Source organism: Apium graveolens, chromosome 6 (assembly GCF_009905375.1).
Source record: "Apium graveolens cultivar Ventura chromosome 6, ASM990537v1, whole genome shotgun sequence".
NCBI classification, from domain to species: domain Eukaryota; kingdom Viridiplantae; phylum Streptophyta; class Magnoliopsida; order Apiales; family Apiaceae; genus Apium; species Apium graveolens.
The window spans coordinates 236,006,496-236,020,372 of record NC_133652.1 but is presented as its reverse complement, the minus strand read 5'-3'; the positions used below and the strand labels follow the sequence as shown (position 1 = coordinate 236,020,372).

General features: G+C 35.9%; 1 non-coding gene across 1 annotated transcript; it reads left to right on the top strand.

The window, feature by feature from the left end:
• The first annotated feature begins 207 nt into the window (after window positions 1–207).
• On the top strand, window positions 208–314 carry LOC141669014 (small nucleolar RNA R71). The gene has a single exon (XR_012553316.1). It is a non-coding gene; the product is annotated as a small nucleolar RNA R71 (small nucleolar RNA).
• The last annotated feature ends 13,563 nt before the right edge of the window (window positions 315–13,877 follow it).

Below are 13,877 nucleotides of genomic sequence, written 5' to 3'. Positions count from 1 at the left end.
GTATCCACCTCCAGAATTCCTGCTACCTTGCCTTGAGGTAGTCTCTGAGAAGGGTTCTGGTATTCATTAGCAGCCATCAGTTCAGTCAACTCATAAGCTTCATCGTAGCTCTTAGCCCATAAGGCTCCACCTGATGCTGCATCAAGCATGGATCTAGACTGTGCTCCCAAGCCATTATAAAAGCAATTGATAATCATCCAGTCAGGCATTCCATGATGAGGACAATTTCTAAGCATCTCCCTATAACGGTCTCAAGCTTCACATAAAGACTCTCCTGATTGCTGCGCAAATTGAGTAAGAGCGTTTCTGATTGCAGTTGTCTTTTCCATAGGGAAGAATTTAGTAAGAAACTTTTGAGCAAGATCTTCCCAAGTAGTAATAGAGCCTGGTGGTAGAGAATGTAACCAACACTTAGCTTTATCCCTCAGAGAGAATGGGAAAAGCCTTAGTTTAACAACATCTTCAAAAATATTGTTGAATTTGAAAGTGTCGCAAATCTCGATGAAAAATATAATATACATGTTGGGATCTTCCATTTGAAGACCCCCAAACTGGACTGAGTTCTGCACCATCTGAATTGTGATAGCTTCGATTTCAAAAGTGTTAGTCGCGATGACTGTTCTAACAATGCTAGACTGAATATCATTAATCTTCGGTTGAGAGTAGTCCATCAAAGCTTTCAGATTTGCTACTGGTTCCCCCATTGCAACGATAGCTTCTTCTGCAACTTTCTCAACTAAGACTTCTTCTTCTACTTTCTCCTCAACAAGAACTTATTCTACTACTTCTGTAACTTCTTCCTCTGCTTTATCTAGTGTTCTCTTTTGAGATCGAGAACGCGTTAGCATAAACGCTCTCTAGAGTACCTGAAAAAGCAACAAGCAAACAAGTAAGTAAAATATCTGAGTCAGTGAACTTTAACGACCACTGATGTCAAGCACATAAAATAAAAATTAACACCGAGTCCCCGGCAGCGGCACCAAAAACTTGTTAGGACAAAAACACGCGCTAAATTTATATACAAGTATACGCTTTCGCAAGTAATATTGAATTCTTTCTAGTTCATTCCCACAGAGACTGGTTTAGGTTAACTTCAATCTATGCACTTACGCAACAATGATATGACTATCGTTCAATGCTAAGACAAATAACAATTTGGGTTTTGATTAAACTGAGAGATTATACTAACTAAGACTAACTAAGAGAATTGAGGTTGAATTACTTATATTAGACAAACATGGGATTCTAACTTCATTAATACTTCATTCAAAGTCATTGTTCATAACCTTAGCATGCAATGGTGATGACAACTAATTAGATAACACGAAACTAGTAAACACCAACTTTCATTATACAAATACCCTACTACCAGACATCTATAAAAGAGATAAAAGCTGAATAGACACCAATTATATTGAGACCCTATATGTCTATAGAATTTGACAACATAAAAGTTTAATGTGCAAGTTATCTATCGTTCTTACATAGGGCAAGTAAGATGGTTAAAATTACCTACGAATCATACATAACAAATTCATGAACCTATGCTAGCATGGCAAGTTATAAACCCCTATATTCACTTCCGTTTCAATAGAGATTAACATGCTATCTTATAAGTTTGCGACGCTCATAGGATGATTAAGCACAACCAATACTAGGATATCATACAATCACCACACACTATGATATCGAAACAAGTTAACTATTGAAATCCATAAGTAAATCCGCTAGAATCCCATGATAATGATTAGTTCCTAACCGAACTCATCATCACTGTGGGTTCCGATGAAAGCATGGTATAATAAACTAAGACTTTATAAACTGAATAAATAATTAAAGTATGTAATCAAGAGTAATCGGTTCAACAAATAAGAAAACAAGCATCCAAGATTACAACTCAATTAAAGAATCACAAGGAAAATAAGCTTTTCTTCTCCTTCGTTGTATTTGTGCTCCTAGGTCTTCTCTCCGTCTTCTCCTTAGTCTCTGTTATGAAAACGTCTTTAATATGTCTTTAAATACCAGCCTAAAACAACCCAGAAGTCCAGCAGATCAATATTCTAGTAGCAACAGGATTATGAAAAACCGACCTGGCGCGGCCGCTCTGTGAAGCGGCGCGGCCTCCCTGACAAACTGCAAACTGAGCGCGGCCGCCCTGTGTCTCTGGAAAAATTTATTTTCTTTGCTTTCTTTTGCTGGTTTCTTCACGCAATAATCCGAGGCTCTATTTTAACACTCTTGTAGCATAACAACATTGTAAAACCATTCCTTCTCCCGATTATGACCTGAAATGCAAAACACTACAAAAACACATCAAATACACAAATAACTTGAGTACAAAATACCAATTCGAGCCTTTACAAAGCGTTCTAAGTGGATATAAATGTCATTTAACACCAACTTCCTTTTCCTTGGTCTAGGGATTAGAGTATCAACATTTATATCATCAGAATTTGTTGTGCCTTGTGCAGTTGGTAGAAGAACTGAAGCTTGAGCAGAATCAGTATTTAATTTTTGAAATTTGGATGACAAGAGAGCATTGTCCTCGTCATCTAATTCTGACTCAGCTAACACAAGCTTTCTCCTAAAAAATTCTAAATATTGAGAAGAATGAGAAGCCTGTGCCGTAGATCTATCCTTTACTACATCAGCTTTTATTGATGGTGGTTTCTGGGAAGCCCAAAGTCTTGATTCTTAAGGAGCATCACTCTTTGCTAATTTCTTTATTTTTACAACATGCCTTTTGGGAGACACCTGAAGTGGTTTGTGTTTCGATCGGTGTTTGTATTTGTAGTTCTGTGGTAGTGCTGGGGTTAGCTACAAGGGGTTCTCATTAGTTATTTCCTGTAGCTTAGCACTTTGCAGATTTTACAGACCATAGGTCTCAGGCAACCTTGCAATGAGCAAGTTCCTTGCAACTAGAGGTAACCTAAGAGCGGGTAAATCATTTATTTATTTATCCTTATTAATGAGATCAGAGAAATCTCTTTTAGTCAGTTTAAAAACTGATATGATCTCACTAGCATGAATAGAGACATTAGGAAAATAAAAATTGAAAATAAACTAACAAAATCTAGCATAATATATAGTGTTAGGATCAGCCTTTATTCTATCACCTATGAAACATAAAAAAATTCTACCAAAATTATAATTCTTATAGTGAATTAGAGAATATCCAATTTGCTGAGACATCATAGGTTGGGCATCAAAATTTGTGCAATTATTGTTGAATGCCCTGGTGATAGTATCAAAGAAGAAATTCCATTCTTTCCTTAGCCCACGCCTCTTGAGCTATCCCAAATTCTTCAATTCTTTGTCATACCTAATCCGAGTGAGAAATCTCCTCATCTCATCATCATCTACAGAGCCATCATAAGAATTATGGATAAGAATTTGAAGAGCACTCCTAAATATTACAGGAGTCACAATCATGGTTTCTCTATCGTACTCAAAAGTGATACTTGGAGTTCCACCACTGAGGCACTATCATCAAACACTCCAGTTATTTAAAAAGTAAGAACTTGAGTCCCAAAAACCATAAAGGAATTTGTAAGTGCATATCCCACTTCACTCGAAGCTAATAAATCCTGAAAGATATAAAAATCAGGATTTATATTAGTTTATTCAAGAAAACTAGCATAGTTATTTGTCACAAATTTGGATCCACTGTAGATGAAAAGTTTGCTTGCAACTGGTGTAGTCATCTTGAATTATGTGAGAAAAAGTCAAAAACTAATTAGGGTATCAGATTTTAAGCAAGAGAGAAGAAGAAGTGAGAGAGTGAAAAGAGTTTGATTAAGGATAAAGTGATATGTTAAAACCAAAAATTTGATTTTGTTTAACTCTGTACTCTATTACTCACAAACGGTTCACATTAGTGGGACACGTGGCAAAATGTTATTGCACAAAAAAAAACAATCATGGAACAGATAATAAGGAGCAGTAAAGACGTTCACAGTTACAGAAAGTAATGTGTTGTAATTACTCAATCGTTTTTCCTGAACACACGCCACTAACTATGTACTTCTAATTATTTGCATAAAATCATCCACTAAAATACATCTAGTAATTTAATTAAATTACTGACTTTAATATACTCTGAATAAATTCAAAAATCATCATAGTTTAATAGTCTATCAGAGTTTGACCATTATCAGTATTTAATCAACTACTGTCAGAGTTTATCAGTCAGTATATAATTTTGACTGATATCAGTAGTTTAACTATATTATCAGAGTTTATCATGCAACTACTGTAGAGTAAAATATCATGATTTAACACTCTATTTGAATTTCAAGTAATAAATAGCATGAATACATGGCATCAGTGTTTAACATAGTTATCAGAATTTAAGAAATACTGATATATAGAAAAATATACCACACTCTAAACTCATTTTCCTATTATAGAACACAATTTATTCATCAGAATATGAGAACTGTCTTGAGATCATTCCCAATTCATTCAACAATCTTATAAATGTGGATTCACAAAGTGGTTTGGTGAAGATATCTGCTAATTGCTGATCTGTAAGCACAAACTGCATTTCCACTATACCTTCTATTACATGTTCCCTTATGAAATGGTACCTTATGCTGATGTATTTTGTCATAGAATAATGTACTGGATTTCCTGTCATTGCAATATCACTTTTATTATCAAAAAATATAGGAATTTTAGAATACTATAACTCATAATCCAGTAACTGATTCTTCATCCAAAGATTTGTGCGCAACAACTTCCTGCAGCCATGTACTCAGTTTCTATAGTTGAAGTGGAAATTGACTTTTACTTCTTGCTAAACCAAGAAACCAATCTACCACCAAGAAATTGGCAGCTTCCTGAAGTTTTTTTCCTGTCTATTTTGCATCCTGCAAAATCAGCATCTAAATATCCAATTAGCTTAAAATCTGAATCTCTAGGATACCACAGTCCAATATTTATGGTGCCTTTGAGATATTTAAAAATTCTTTTTACATCTAACAGATGTGGTTCTGTTGGATTAGCTTGGAACCTTGCACACAGACAAGTAGCATACCTAATACTAGGTCTACTAGCAGTCAAATATATGAGTGAGCCAAACATACCTCTATAGTTAGTTATATCTATTTATGAAATAATATTTAAATCTAACTTGGTTGCAGTTGCCATGGGAGTTGTTGTAGTTGAACTATCTTGCATCCCAAATCTTTTAAGTAAATTTCTGGTATATTTTGCTTGATTAATGAAGATCCCTTCTTCAGCCTGCTTGACTTGTAATCCCAGAAAATAACTAAATTCTCCCATCATGCTTATTTGATATTTAGACTGCATTATCTTGGAAAACCTCTCACAAAGTTTATCATTAATAGAGCTGAAAATGATATCATTAACATATATCTGAACTAACAACAAGTCCTTACCATGGTACTCATAAAATAGAGTTTTATAAATGGTACCTCTTTTGAAACCACTTTCCATTAGAAATTGAGCAAGTGTTTCATACCAGGCTCTTGAAGCTTACTTTAGTCCATAGAGTGCTTTATCCAACTTATAAACATGGTTTGGATATTTTAAATCAATGAACACTGGAGGTTGTTCAACATAAACTTCCTCATCAAGTTCACCATTTAGAAAAGCACTCCTCATATCCATTTGGAGAACCTTGAATTTCATATGAGCAGCATAGGCCAGAAAAATTCTGATAGCCTCAAGCCTTGCAACTGGAGGAAAAGTATAACGACTTGTATATTTTCTATTATTTTAAAGTGTGATAATTGAATAATTAATTAAATAAAATATGTGTATTGGTTTTGGAAGCGGTATATTGTTTTTATTATTCATCTGTGGTCTATTGGTATATAGGTTGTATTATGTGATTTATTATTGAGTTATATGGTTTTGTCTCGTTTTTAAAAGTAATTTTACTACAGTTTTAATTCCATAAATATTTGGATTGTCTCTAAAATTGGTTTTATAATTTTATAATTTCAGTAATTATTTTTAGGATTTTATAAAATTGAGAAATCAATATTTTACTAATTATTTCTCTTTATATGATTTTCTGACTGGATTTACTTGTAAATTCTAGAATTCTTCAAAAATCACGAAACTCATATTTTATTAATTTTATAATATATTCAGAATTTTAAAATTATTTTTGAAATTTTCGGTATTAATTTCACCTGCGCGTTGTTTTGTTTAATTATTAAAAGCGGGTATAAAGTGCACTTCAAAAATTATTTTAAAAGTTCGAAATTTATGTAGTTATTAAATTTGGGATATTTATAAAATTTTATGATTATTTTGATAATGTTTTGATTACAATTTTATTCACGATTTATACCATTAAAGATAGATTAAGACGACGTGTGTGGCTTGCAGTCAGTCAGAATAAAAATAAAACGACATGTATCCATTTATTCTGGACACGTGTCGTGCAATTGAGTGGGAGGAGAGGTGAGTCATTTGAATTAACATCAATCTCTCACTCTATTTCCAGTCTCTCTCGACTGTTCTCCACTGTTTCTTTTTCTTTTCCTCTCGGTTTCTTTCCCTTCTTTTGCTTCTCGGTGGTTGCCGCCGTTTGGGCTCGATTCCTCCGGCTTGTTCTCGATAATTACCTCAATTTAGCTCCTGTTTATGTATATATATGTATACACTTGCGTGTATATATGTGTGTGAAAATAGAGCTTCTGGTTGCCTTCTTTTCCTTATCTCCCATCGCCGCCCTTCCCCGATTCCGGTGGGGGGTGGTGGCGCTTGGGTTGCACGCGGTTGTGTGTTCAGTTGGGGTGATGTTCGGTTCTGTGATGTTGTTCCTTTCCTGTTTTGCAGATCTCATATTAGAATATTATAACAATTTTAATTGTTTTTCTGCAGAAAATTTATTTGAATATTTTTTGTGAAATAAAAGATTTCGTTGCGGGAAATTATATTAATCGGCGGAATTTATTTGGAAACCCGAAAAATTCGGGCACCAATAAATTTTGCCGCCGTACCGCGATGACTTTTTACGAGCAGACGGTGGGCGGTGATGAATTTATTCTGAGTCCTAAATTTTATAAATAAACAAAATAATTCGCGTAACCGATTATTTATATCAATGTTTTGGGGAATTTATATTGAGTTGTGAGTTGTGAATTGTGACTTGTTGTGAAATTTGGACGTCGATTGTAATCGACGGGTAGGCTTATAAACAAAAGAGTTGCTGCCAAAATTTTCCAAAAATTTATTTTAAATACGAGAAACGTACTAAATATTACGAAATGTTTTAACCTTATGTGAATACAGATTATGTGATTACGTGTATAACTATTATACGAGTCGGGTTATAGGTTTGGTCTATTAAGGTTCGAGGATATCAAGCATGTCGGTATAACTGATTAGGGTATTCAGTTATTGTAGATCTCAGTCGAGTTTTTCCAGGACCGAAGTCAGCGTAAAAGCTACTTAGGGTTTCTGAAAGCGTTGCAAGGCAAGTACCCTGACCATTCTTTTATGGTTCAGTATATTTGAATAGCTAATGTTGTAATCTCCTAATGAAACATGAATGTTTTAAGTTACGTATCCCTTGTAGTTATAAATCATTGTTTTAAACTTGTTTTGGGGAAAAGTAACTCTGAAAGGTACATATCTCTAATGAACTAATTTTTGAACTAGATTTTCTACGTGTGTTGTTAAAATGAATGGTTTTGAAACGAGATAGGTGCAAGTGATTTTGAAAACTGGATAAAATGATCATATATGGGATATATTGGGCCATAATAGGCCTATTGAGGTGGCGTAAGAGGCTAATTCGGTTGCGCACAATTAATAACCGATTAGTCAAGCAGGTAAGAGACCTAACTAGTCTTTGAGTTCCGGAGCAGGTAAATGGGATGGCGGTTGGAGCCGTCTGGTTTTGATAGCCTGATCAGTTGTCTTCACATATCTGTTACGTATCTGATTTGGATTTGTGATTCTCGTAAGGGTATAAGTAATTGGTACAGTGGATTTATAAATATGAATAGCATGCTAAAATTGGACTCTTGTATCTACACAGCACACTACTACGTTTGTTTTGTTGAAAATATGCTAGTCAGTGATATCCAGTTTTCTCAGTTGCTCTTTATATACTGTTGTTCGAAATGATTTACAGATTACGGATTTCATGTTGATTATAGTTATGTTCCTATAACTGTTTACATTACTGTTTTTATCTTGATATTCATATGTTGGTACTGCTGAGCGATATATATATATATCGCAGATGCCTAGAAGGCCGATCAAACCTTGGCAGAATCGTGTCTCAGCCCATTCAGGACCCAGCTCCTCAGAGGTAGTTAGTATCAGACCATGTGCGGTCTGATGAGTTGTTGAATAAGTTAGTGTGTGTCATACTTTTGTATAAATGCTTTATAATAATGTGTAGCCTGGATCATACTTGAACCTGGATCAGATCTTGGTTCGGGGTCGAGTTAGTATATTTTAATAATTATCCTGTTGTTTATATTTCTAGTAATTATGTTTGGTGACGTCAACTCCTGACCCCGGGGTTAAGGTCGTCACAGTTGATATCAGAGCTACAGGTTTAAGTCCCTAATTCAGGTTAGGGATTGAGTTAAAAAGGTATAGAATTGTGTCTTAAGGTGTGAGTCAGCAACTCATATAGAGGAGCAAACCCTAAGAGTTAGTCGAGGGTTCGGACGGTGTTACCCTGGCATCTATTAATATTTTGATAGAACTTCCTTGACCTTATTGTGTCCTTCTGTATATTTATTCTGTTGGCAGTGGCCTATTATGATCTCTAGTTCTCCATCCCGGGAGAACCCATTAGACTCGAATAGCTCTGACTCCGAGAGGACCATGGACATTATAGCTGAGGAGACTCCTTTGCCTCCTCCACCAGTTCCTTCATTTGTACCGAGGGATATTCCTGGACATATGCCCGTCCTCGCTGGGTACGTAGGTCTTTGTCTGCTTTTATGGATTTTCCTCCCGGTTGTGGTCCTAGTTTTTCCTCGTCGAGACCTCCGGTTCTTTCCTTTTCCCCTAGTGGTACCTCTTCGCCGATTCCCTACCATGTTCAGCAAGTGGTGGATAGATCTTTCATTAGAGAGCAAAGTCCAGGGCTGGCTGCACAGCTTGACCAGATACTAGTTGGACCTTTCAAGGGCATCCCTGCCCCTTCACCCGATATGCAGGCCCATGTGCGATCTTTGACCCATACTGCTGTTGAGAGGGCTAGATCCATTAACCGTTTTATTAGCTCAGAGCTCAGAGCCATTTAGTACCAAGACCTGGTGAACTGTTGGTGTTTGTGTTAGGTTCTATTGGTGGTAGTGGCATTGGTTAAACCAGGGTTGCAGCAGAGGGATACAGAGCTTAGAGTTGGCTTCCAGGAGTTCTGTAGTTGTTTTCTATATATATGTACATTATCTTATGATGGTTTATTGTAGGCAAAGGCTGTTATGACCGCCAGTTTTGTTGTATAGTTGGATGGATTCTTTTCAGTTGGATTTCAGTTGTATCAGTTGGATTTCTGTTGGTTATTGTATAGTAGCTGCTTTATTTTGTTGTTCAGTTTTTATCTATACTTGTGCGTTGTTATTATTGTTGGTACTATTATTATTTCTTCTGTTGCTTGCATTTCTAGATTATGATCATTCACTCAGGATGGATCCAATTAAACTGAGGATGAGAATTATGTCTTGGTGGCAACACTCTCCTGATACATATGTATAAACTGTTTGGAGCAATCCATTTTCTTATATATGACTGTTATGTTTCAGGAGAATGCCACTAAAGAAGAATTCTCAACCCAATAATGGATCTGTCGGGGATCCCTCCATGAGTGGATTGATAGATTTGTTGCATCAGCAGTCTATTCAGCTGGCCCAACAGCAACAGCAATTCCAGCAACAGCAACAATAACTCCAGCATCAACAACAACAGCTCATACATCAACAACAGCAAATCCAGCAGCAGCAACTGCAGATCCAACAACAGCATGAGATGAGGGGGACAAACCTAGTTGTCAGTTTTAAGTCTTTCCAGGCAGTGAAACCCCCAGAATTTAAAGGTGAAGTGGATCCTATTGTTGTCAGGATATGGTTAAAGGAAATGGAGAAGGAGTTTGCACTCACCAAGGTGAGTGGGGATTTAAAAACTGATTATGCTAATTATTTTTTGAAGAATTATTCAAATTATTGGTGGGAGTCTACGCGGGCATTAGAAGGAGAAGGTCATATTCCAGGGACTCGATTTACAGAACTGTTCTCGGAAAAAAGACTTTCCGGGTTGTCTCCAGAGTCAGATGGAGGTGGAGTTTTTGGAGTTGAAGCAAGGAGGCAGAAGTGTCACAGAGTATAAAGCTAAGTTTACGGAGTTGGCCCGTATAGCACCAGAGTATGTAAGCTCGGAAGCTTAGCGAGCAAAACGGTTTCAAGAAGGGTTGAAGCCATAGATAAGAAGTGGAGTTGTAGCCTTACAACTCAAGACGTATACTTCGGTAGTTCAGGCTGCCTTTGTGATAGAAAGTGATCAGAGGTTAGCTGTTAAGGAGCAGGGTGAGAAGAAAAGGAAGTTTGAAGGTGGACCTGCTAGGTCAGAACCAGGAGGAGTAAGTCAGAAGTTTCAACGCCGGTTTGGAAAGAATAAGGATAGAAGTTCTAGAGACAGAATTTTCCCCAGTCTAGACCCAGTACTACCTCAGTTAGTTCTACCCCAACAAAGTTTAACAAGCCAGTGATCGACTGCAAGACCTGCGGAAAGAAGCACAGTGGTCAGTGCAAAGAAAATGTCAATTATTTTAAGTATGGACAGAAGGGTCATTATTCCACTGAGTGCAAGTCTGAGACCCAAGGAGTCACTTGTTTTAGTTGCGACAAAGTGGGGCATATTGCTAAAAATTGCAAATCAGTGACCCAATGTAGTGTTGGAAGGAGTGTTACAACCGGCATTTTATGTAATATTATCTGTGGATTTTGTGTGACATTAAAGCCGTAAGTGAATATACTTAATGGTTGTACCTTGTGTGAATGAAAAATTTCTGCATTTTAAATTTGCTTTATGTAGTATATGATTTTTCAAAGCAAGAGTTTATTTATTTCCCTTATTTTTGATTTATAAGGAATATTCTAAACCTTGGAGAAATTTTCTTTTGAAAGTTATTTTGTTCACAAATTTCAAAAATGATTTTATAAAATTTCTAAAAATCCAAGTTATTTTATGGTATAAATTTTATAATTTTTGAACGTGTATTTTATTTTATAAAAATGAATCTTTACAAATTTTATTTGTTATAATTATCAAATTACATAAGAGACCTTGCATGCAAATCACCCTTCTATTCTCTCAAAGGGCAAATAAGACTTTTCCAACCCCACTAACTCATTTGTTAATTACCAAATTACTACATTAGCCTTGCATGCAAAATGGCCTAACTTTAGCTAAAGGACATTTTTGTAAGTTCTCACTTCCACTCATTATTTTGTCAACCAAAAAGCATAAAACAAAAAGCAAAGTGGGAGAAGTCATTCCACTCATTCCACACTCCAACACACCATAATTTTTCTCTCATCCCCTCCCACCATTGCTCTCGACCGAAGCATCAATCCCCCACCCCCTTCCATTTTTCATTTCATTCTTCATCTTCCCAAGTGTAAATCTTCTACCTACATTCATCTTATATACTTTCCAAGAGTTTTGTGACTTGGAAGTTGAAGTTCCATGGATGCATGTGTAGTTCTTATGTGATCTCCAAAGAGAAACTCTTGATTCTTGTGAATTAAAGAGCTCTCTATGAGATATATTATATATATGTGCTAACTAAGTATTTTATGGAGATATCATGCTTTAAAATCCTTTGCATGCTACTGAAATATCATTATATATTTATGTTTAGCCATGCATGCTAGTTTTAAGACATTAAAATGATGATCAACCATGTTTTGCATGCTACTCTTTTTGAAATCATGTTGTTATGTCTAATAATCTATAAATTTGAAAAATGTGTGCTTAAAATAGATTGTTTCCATGATAAATTTCTTATTAATAGTTAAAAGAAGTTATATTTCATGATTATTAAGGATGAGTAATAGGTGCAAGCCGAATTTGTAAGCATTTAAACTTTATGCCTAGCCGAAATCTTGTTATGTGTTTTCCATGAGTTGCATGTTATATTTTTTTTAGTTGCATGTGTTAATTCTTGGGCATGGATGATCTCCCCTTCTATTGAGGCGCACTATTTTAGGACATTAAGACACTAGGTTTGCTTTGGAAAGAGTTGGGTGCTTGGTTATTAAGTGGGAGTTAAGGTGGAAAGGGATTAGTTGGTGTTTGCATTTTTCCAGATTTGATGCACTAGTTTATGGTAAAAGTTTTGAATGAGCATTTGTTGTGAACTTTGAGGCCCAAACCACCAGAAGCTAGCACTAGGAGTATATAAAAGGTTTTAGGTGTTTGTTGGAGGTTTATAAGTCGGTTGGTTAGGTGCACAAGTGAAATCACAAAATCTGTCCAGCAGGGGACAGTTTTGTTGCAACTAAGAAATAGGAAGTTTTGACCATGTAATGGGTAGGCCCTGTTGGGCCTTAGTTAGAGGGAGTGTCAGAGGAGTTTTTCCAGCCATAGTTCATAAGATATGAGTTAGAACCATGTGTCACAAGTTAGTTCAAGTCAGGGCGTTTTCTGCCCAGAAAAATAGGGGAACCCTGGACTTTAAGCTTAGGCCCAAGGAGGTCCAAGCTAGGCCCTTGAGCAACATCAAGTTTAGGAGATGCCTTATGGTCAGAAGAGTCTAGTGTAGAAGGTTTGGAGGTAAACTTGTAGTTTAAGAGTGTCTAATGCACTCAAGAAACCATAGATGTCATTCTGAAATTTACTTCAGTAAGCACTTTTACTTATCACATAGTTTTAGAACACTTAGGAGTGAGATCTAGGTTGACCACTATGGTTGAAAGATATTATAAAGCCATTAGAATTAAAGGCCCAAGTGAGGGTCAATAGGTTTTGGATAGTTAAGTAAAGGAACATTGAGCAAGAAAGCCAAAATTTGGGAACTTTGTCTAGTTTAGCGACCAGGTGACTTAAGTTGGGGATCGAGATCATCCAAGCCTAGTGTTGCATTATGGTGTATGTGATATTATTTGGTATTAAAATATGATATGTGAGTATATGTGGCTATGTGTACAATTATATTTATAAGGTGAGTATAAATTGCGTGCATATAGGCCTAAGTGCCATTTGTGTTGTAAATAGGTTGAGTTGGTGAGAGTATAATATAATGAGGTTATTATTAATTGTGTAGGATCTCGAGACGAGGGTAAACTTGCCATAAAGGTCGAGTGAAACTTCCAGTTACTCCTACCAGCCAGACCAGACCAGCCTTTCTCAAGGCAAGTGATTCAACCTGTCTTCATATTCACGGCAAATGTGTAACAATTAGTTCATATATTTATTAATGCGATTATCCTGAGTCATTTTGATATACTTGAAACAAGCGATTCTTACGTCTATCTTTGAATTATATAGATATTCCATGAACCCTCAAGTACGTATTGCAAGTAGATCAGAGGTCTTATCACATTAGTATATTAAAGTAATTAGAATGCCATGATAAAATAAAGAGTTGTTATAATACTTGATTGATCCTCTTGATTAACATGCTAATGATTCCTAAAGTATTGATGTCTCACCCTAATGCTTGAACCCCTATAGAAACTTTACCTTGATACCTAAAAGCCAGATATTCATCAAAGTTGTCCATAATTGATTGATACCCCTCTTTCTTACCCTAAAGTTTGACAATCCTGATATACCTTGAGCTAAAGATCATTTCTTCATACCCTAACACCCTTAGTATTCATGAAGCTTATCTTCTTGATGTTCTAGCACTTGTACCTTGTCGAAAACCA